The 6483-nt window shown below is 33.8% G+C and overlaps 1 long non-coding RNA gene across 1 annotated transcript in view; it reads right to left on the bottom strand.

Moving 5' to 3' along the window:
* Positions 1-692: 692 nt before the first annotated feature.
* Positions 693-6483, bottom strand: part of LOC111710061 (uncharacterized) — a 7723-nt gene continuing 1932 nt past the window's right edge. The window contains exons 3-4 of the long non-coding RNA XR_002766985.1: positions 1498-1554; positions 693-737 (exon numbers count right to left, since the gene is read on the bottom strand). This is a non-coding gene — a long non-coding RNA (uncharacterized LOC111710061). The remainder of the gene's footprint in view (positions 738-1497; positions 1555-6483) is intronic.

Below are 6483 nucleotides of genomic sequence, written 5' to 3' on the forward strand. Positions count from 1 at the left end.
TATAATACTGATTACTACGCAGGTCTGTATTGTTACCTCTATATAATACTGATTACTACGCAGGTCAGTAGGCAGTACTTCTGTTATATTCCGGTCCTAAGTTCAAATCAAAATTCAACAAAGGGATAGTTTAAAATTTTAAGATATCAATAGTACACCAATTTTAGGGTTCACTGACATAGTGTCAAACGACCCAGGGTCAAACGACAAACGGTCAAAAACGCGACAATGGGTAAAACGACTTAGGGTCAAAATGAAGAAATAAATATTTTATGTATATTTTCAGGGTTATGGTTGGTTAAGCCAATTTCTGGGCTGAGCGCTGCGGTTAGGACAGACTAGGGGACGAGCGCTGCAGCTAGCAGTTCAAATAAAAATTAAAAATAACATAAAATATGTATTATTTCAGGATTAGATTAGGTTAAGACAGTTTGAAGGCTGAGCGATAGGTCGTTTGTCCCAATGTCGGTGAATCCCATTACATGATGGTTATTTGACATAAAACTTATTGTAGAACCTTAAAAAAGTCCAAAAACCGTAAAAGAAAAAAAGTAATTTTCCATAAATATAAATGCCTTCACTTGTACATGTAGGTCTACTGTACAAGGTATGTAGTGGACCCAGAACGTTTTTTTAAACATGCAGGCTTCAGCTATGGAAGGGAGAGAGAGGGTCATTTTTTTTTTGATTTTTCCTGTTCGGCGTTATAGAAAACACCCCAGGTCACCTCCCAGCACCTGAAACATAATAAAAATATTTCATAAAGAAATTGATCATTTTTACTAACTCAAATTTTCTAATCCCTACATCTTTGCAGCATGATGGTGTAAACCTTTAATATTTTAAATTAAGATTATTTGATCTAGCAGAATTCATAGCTGAAAAAATCTAAAGTCTACCCCATAAGGTTGCAAAGATATGGGGAAAAGAAAATCAGAGTTTGTGGCAAAGACTCAATTTTTTTTGTTTTACAAATCATTGTAAATCATTGTAAATCGTTGCACTTTCAAATCCTGAAGTTACATTTATACATTTAAATTTTTTTATTTTCGTTTTTAAAATATTTCAAGTTGAATACATTTGACAGAAGGAATTTTTCTGAAATGTGTTTTTCTTAAAAATAGAAAATGGCAGGCAGCTCTATGGGGGTTTAAACAAAAATGAGAAAAAATATTAAAAAGAGCGGAAATGACAACTTTGATAAGCTTATTGATATTGGTATCATTGGACCCGATTGAACTTCGGAATTGAACAAAATTACAAGATTTAAAACTTTGAAAATTGACAGATTATTAATAACCGTCAAATAAAAATATAGATTAACAGGCAGAGTTAGAAAGCGGGGATTGAAGGTTGTTTTGTGAGAAGCGGGGTTTATTTTACAGGGTTCAGAGGTCAATCTGCAAATCCTACGGTTTGGAAACTATGAAGTGGGGTGCATGGTGGCTTTGCATTCCCTCCCTCGCTAGATTGTTGTGAATATCAATTTAATCCTACCTCGGAAGGTTGTAGGAGATGGATAGGAGAAGAATAACAAGAACATAGATCTTAGCCCTACAACAAGATAACAAATAGTTTAGATAACAAATAGTTTAGATAACAAATAGATTAGATAACAAATACATTAGATAACAAATGAATTAGATAACAAATAGATTACATAACAAATAGATTAGATAACAAATAGATTAGATAACAAATAGATTAGAACACAAATAGATTAGATAACAAATAGATTAGATAACAAATATATTAGATAACAAATATATTAGATAAAAAATGAATTAGATAACAAATAGATTAGATAAAAAATGAATTAGATTACAAATAGATTAGATAAAAAATAGAGTAGATAAAAAATGAATAAGATAACAAATAGATTTGATAACAAATGAAATAGATAACAAATAGATTAGATAACAAATAGATTAGATAACAAATATGTTAGATAACAAATGTAAAATATAACAAATAGATTAGATAACAAATGAATTAAACAACAAATGAATCAGATAACGAATGTGTCTCCTTATTGATTGAGTAAAAAAAATAAAAATTATAAAAAAAGAATAAATGCTAAAATAACCCCGGTTATATTTAGATCTTGTATACTTTATTTTCCCGTGTTTTAGTTTGTTAAACAGTTGTCAGGCTTATCACCTATTGTGTTTATAAAATGTTGACTTAGTAAAAAAGTTAATAGACAAAGAAAATGCAAGTTTCTCGTTTCTTTTGGAAACTTTTTTCTAAAGAATCAGTTTAATGTTTCCACATTGAGTATTTTTATGCAAACAATTTTTTTTCCAAATAAAAAGAATTTTAGAAACTTAATTTTATTGTAATTTATTTCAACAATTAAGTGTTAAGGGAAAAATAAGAGTTTGTCGTGAAAATGTAAAGAAACCATATTCCTACTATGGCTTTTCTAACTAACATAAGCCCCTCAGGTTAGGCTAAAAGCTGGGCTTAAACACCTACTGCCCTAGTCCTCATGACTAAATCTATATTTAGACCCACTTCCAGCCATTGGATTTAAACATTTTATAGCTCTTTGGAAAGCCTTTAACAAAGGAAGCAGATTGCACAGTTTTTGCTAAGAAATTTTACACTTTTTGCACAGACTCTTTGAATTGAAATTGCATATTTTCAGTTTTTCTTTTTTGCATACAAATAAAGTAGGGCTTCCATTAGTAATATTGAATAGATTTGACATTCTCTTTTTTGTCTAGTAAAGCATTGAAGGGCTTTTCAATTTTTTCCAAAATTTTGCGCAAATTTGTTGCAAACTGTTGAAAAAACCCGCAATAGGTATTTTTGCGCTTGAATTTGATTTTAATGAAAACCCTTGATAGTTGAAAGTATCTTGATAAATGCACGATTTTCCACTAAATTAGGGTGTACTTTGGAAATAGGTTTTAAAAGATCTGATAATTGCCAAATTTAATCTGTATATAAATTTAGCTTGTCTGTTTGGGTGGGTGACTGTTTGTTTGTATCCAATAAACGTCAAAACGGCTGAACCGATCAGGCCCAAATTTTATGTGGGACCTCAAGGGAAGGTTTATGAATGATCAAATTTTAAAAATTTGCGTTTAAAGGTTTTTTACTTTGGTAAAAGTTTGAAAATATGCGAAATAATATTATGAAATCCGCAAACTTTTTTGATTGTTTTTGGTTTTATACTGTACAAAGAGAAGATGCTCACAGATAAAGCCACAATTAAAAGTTGAAATAAAAGATGGGTGCGAAGCGCCCAAAAAGCCTAGTACTTGAATATTGGATGTTGAGAACAAGAATAAGAATATTATGAATAAATCCAAATATATTCGGTCTTAAATCCAGCTTACACAAAGATATTTTCAAGGAAAATAGAATAAACGTTTGGTTTGGTTTCAGAATGGGTCTTCTTTAAAGTGCTGCAACATCTAGGCCTTTGATTTCATCTCATTAACGAACTGAAGCTTTTATAGCCCTAAGCTCCTAAACTTCTTTCTAGCTATGGTTTAAGAAAAGTAATTTGTTAAAATCTCATTAAGTTTGGAGCACTGTGAATCTAATTCGATCTTTACCCAAGATTTTTTTTTGCACTGACACTTAATTAAAATTAATAAATAAAAAACGATTAATAAGGGTATTGCCTTTTATATTCTGAACAGTAATTTTTTAAAATTATCATTTTTCAAAATATGATTTAATTTTCAAAGAAAAAAACGAAAAGTCGTTAGTTGGAAAAGTTCTTGGTAAAAAGGAAGGAAGAAAGATTTTATTAAATGTGTTTTAAATTCAAAGAAACTATAATTTTCAAATCACACCTTTGCAAGCTCAGGTATAAGCCTTTGGTATTTCCAACGTTACTACAGAATTCATATTTTGAAATATCAAAAGTCGCATAATTAATAATAGTAAATTTTAGTTTATTGGTGTAGTTTTAGCAGTTTCCTCGCAATTTTCGTGGATTTTTTAATCTTTGAACCGATCAAAGTATTTAGATATATGATTAGTAAATTTGAATTTGAATACAACTCACTTTATACCCCCCCCCCCCCCCCNCCCCCCCCCCTTAAAGGGACCAGGGATAAGAGGGACCAGGTATAGAGAGGACCAGGGATAGAGAGGACCAGGGATAGAGAGGACCTAGTGATAGAGAAGACCTGATAAAGAGGGACCAGGAATAGGAGGGACCAGGTATAGAGTAACCAGGGATAGAGAGGACCAGGGATAGAGGGACCAGAGATAGGAGGGCCCAGGGATAGAGAGGACCAGGGATAAGAGGGAACAGGGATGGAGGGACCAGGGATAGAGAGGACCAGGGATAGAGAGGACCAGGGATAGGAGGGACCAGGGATAGAGGGACCAGGGATAGGAGGACCAGGGATAGAGAGGACCAGGGATAAGAGGGAACAGGGATGGAGGGAACAGGGATGGAGGGACCAGGGATAAAGGGACCAAGGATAGAGGGACCAGGGATAGAGGGACCAGGGACAGAGGGACCAGGGATAGAGGGACCAGGGACAGAGGGACCAGGGATAGAGGGACCAGGGATAGAGGGACCAGGAATAGAGAGGACCAGGGATAGAGAGGACCAGGGATAGAGGGACCAAGGATAGAGGGACCAGGAATAGGAGGGAATAGGGATAGAGGGACCAGGGATAGAGAGGATGTAGTTTGAACAGACCTATATAAACTACGTTGTACATTGTCTGAGGATCTAACTGCATTAATCCTTATCTACGTATTGTGTTTAGCTTAATGCAATGATATATAGACCAGAATAATATTGTGAATACGTATTGAAACTTAACATTTACTACAGGGATAGGAGGTACTAGAGATATAAATTGGTATATGTAAATATACATAATTTGGTTAGGTTTATTTTATTATCCTTCTCACTTGTATAAGTATAAAAGATGGGCTTCAATTTTAAACTATCCAGTTTTTTACTTTTAATAGGTTTTACAAGAATTTTATTGGTTAGCAAATTTTAAAATTATATGTCCTATAAGTTTACTTTTAATTTTGTATTTCTGGAATTTTTATTACTGGAGTTTGTATTTCTGGAGTTTGTATTTCTGGAGTTGTTATTTCTGGAGTTTGTATTTCTGGAGTTTGCATTTCTGGAGTTTGTATTTCTGGAGTTTGTATTTCTGGAGTTTGTATTTCTGGAGTTTGTATTTCTGGAGTTTGTATTTCTGGAGTGGTTTTGTAAAAAGTGATGGGCTATTTCAGATTTTTAAAAAATACCGACCTAATTTTTATCCGTCCTGTATCCTGTACATTAAAAAGAAGAAGAAAAAATAAATCATTAAATTACTATTTCTTTCAAGTCAATAAATTGATGATAGTGTTTAAAATGTGCTTAAGCAAAATAGAGAGGAGGGGGGATGGCGTTTGGTGGTTAGCCATTTTAGAGTAAAAGGTAAACCCCCTTGAATGTTTAAAAAAAAACTCCAAAACAATGTCCATCCCTATGATGTATGATGTTACTGCACTACTGCAGACTAAATAAGAATACTAATACATCAATGGAAACTTTTATATCTATTTTTACATCTAACATGTAAGAAGTTAAAAATTATGAACAACGTGATAGGAATAACATACATAAATTATTATATCCCTACCATTGAAATTTACAGGGGGGGGGGATATTGGAGCACAGCCCCCACCTAGGGCTGGACACGTTTCAACTTTTTCTAGCCGTTTCCAATTGATGAAAAAAATTCTCCATTTTGCCCAGCCCTACGGTCCCACCCCTCCTGAATTAGCATAAAATCTATGATTTCTAGGGGGGTTTCAGGTCCCAAGGGGTGCTGAACCACCCCCCTCCCTGGAAAGAAAACAGTTTTATCTCCACCACCCTGGAAAAATTCCTGAATATTTCCTTGATCCCTAATATCCTGTTTGTAATTTGAAAATTTGTTTTACTCAAGGTTATACTTATAGAGAGTTACTTCTAGCTAGAAGTACGGTAAGAATTTGGGTAAATTTGAATTGTGATATCACCTAATAAAATTGGTTCAGTTATATTAAAAAAAGAAAAAAGCAATGCAATTTGTCTTCTCTGTTAAATGAACTTAAAACAGCTTTACAAGGTGGCATTAATTAATTAAGGTGGAATACTAGGGCTGGGTGTGGTGGCATTAATTAATTAAGGTGGAATACTAGGGCTGGGTGTCGTGCAGTAATTAGAAAAGGTGGAATACTAGGGTCGGGTGTCGTGTAGTAATTAATTAAGGTGGAATACTAGGGCTGGGTGTCGTGCAGTAATTAATAAATGTGGAATACTAGGGTCGGGTGTCGTGCAGTAATTAATTAAGGTGTAATACAGAGGTCGGGTGTCGTGCAGTAATTAATTAAGGTGGAATACTAGGGCTGGGTGTAGTGCAGTAATTAATTAAGGTGGAATACTAGGGTTGGGTGTCGTGGAGTAATTGATTAAGGTGGAATACTAGGGCTGGGTGTCGTGCAGTAATTAATTAA

The sequence above is a fragment of the Eurytemora carolleeae genome, unplaced genomic scaffold (genome assembly GCF_000591075.1).
Source record: "Eurytemora carolleeae unplaced genomic scaffold, Eaff_2.0 scaffold1010, whole genome shotgun sequence".
NCBI lineage: Eukaryota > Metazoa > Arthropoda > Copepoda > Calanoida > Temoridae > Eurytemora > Eurytemora carolleeae.